Source organism: Octopus bimaculoides, chromosome 2 (genome assembly GCF_001194135.2).
Source record: "Octopus bimaculoides isolate UCB-OBI-ISO-001 chromosome 2, ASM119413v2, whole genome shotgun sequence".
NCBI classification, from domain to species: Eukaryota; Metazoa; Mollusca; class Cephalopoda; order Octopoda; family Octopodidae; genus Octopus; species Octopus bimaculoides.
Genome location: NC_068982.1, coordinates 39,859,736 through 39,860,983, shown reverse-complemented (window position 1 = coordinate 39,860,983; position 1,248 = coordinate 39,859,736). Strand labels below are relative to the sequence as shown.

Below are 1,248 nucleotides of genomic sequence, written 5' to 3'. Positions count from 1 at the left end.
TATATATATATATATATGAAGATGATTAGTGAATAAATAAATGAAGAATATTTCTTTTATTGCGAAGTTGTTGATGATTAATTTTGTCATTACTAAGACAAGATACTTCTTTTTGTCACCTGATCGATTGCATGTATATATTATTAACGGTTTATTACCTTGTAGACTGTGATAGAACTAAACAGTGTTTGAGTTCACGTCTCTTTCGTGTAGTTTCAGAATCAAAAGAATGGTTGATAAAGACTGTGATATAAGTGTAAAAGACACGTATTTGATAATTAAATTTTGTATAACGTATTTCGGATAAGAGGAAAAGAAAATATAAGAAAATAACTGACCACTGTTGCGAACGTGCTTGACAGTTTTACTCTTGAGTATTAATCAGAGCCAGTGGCACATGTTTCTTAATGATGAAGAACAATGCAGAGCAAGAACTGTCTTACTGTAGCATTTTATTTTAATGTTCTATTTTTTTAAATCTGCTGTTTCTTCGTTTCAAGAGGATTGCATAGTAAATATCTGTTATTACAAATGAGGACATCAGTCTTAATACATATTAAATGGAGAATCAATATCAATGCTGCTAGTCTCACCTTGCATATCTTATCTAGCTACTGATGTACGTCTTTTCTCTCAAACACTTCGTTCTACATCTCAACACGTCCATATATTGTAAAAATTCTCATGAGACAGTATGACTTAAATAATAAGACAGTGTGGATGTAAACGCAGGTATGTGCAAGTACATAAACACAAACATCAACACAAACAACACGCCATAATAGAGAAGCACACAGTCGCGAAAACATATAGTGAGATTTGTGGTACAATTTGCACACATCTACTCTCATCCAGATTTACTCACTCACTTAGGTATGTATACAGATACAAAAATAGACAAACACACGAAGGGGACAAGCCGTAAACGATATGGATAATACGATTCGATGCGCTACTCTAATTGCGCACAAGCTGCTAGTAAACAGACCTTAGAAGAAATGAACCATGTCCAACAGAAAAAAAATTTATGTTGATTCAAGAAATAATAGTGAAAGCAAATCAACCCTGCCACTTTATAAAAAATACACAACAAAACAAATAAATTATTAAGTTTTACCTGACTCAATGATTTACCTTGCCTACCTAGAAAAGTGCTATAATCCCGTTGGTTCTACGTATGTATGTATACACACACACACACACACACACACACACACACACACACACACACACACACACACACACACA

General features: G+C 33.4%; 1 protein-coding gene across 1 annotated transcript in view; it reads right to left on the bottom strand.

The window, feature by feature from the left end:
• Positions 1–1,248, bottom strand: part of LOC106884224 (GTPase-activating Rap/Ran-GAP domain-like protein 3) — a 1,434,052-nt gene that overhangs the window by 1,150,090 nt on the left and 282,714 nt on the right. The gene's annotated exons all lie outside the window — the stretch shown is intronic.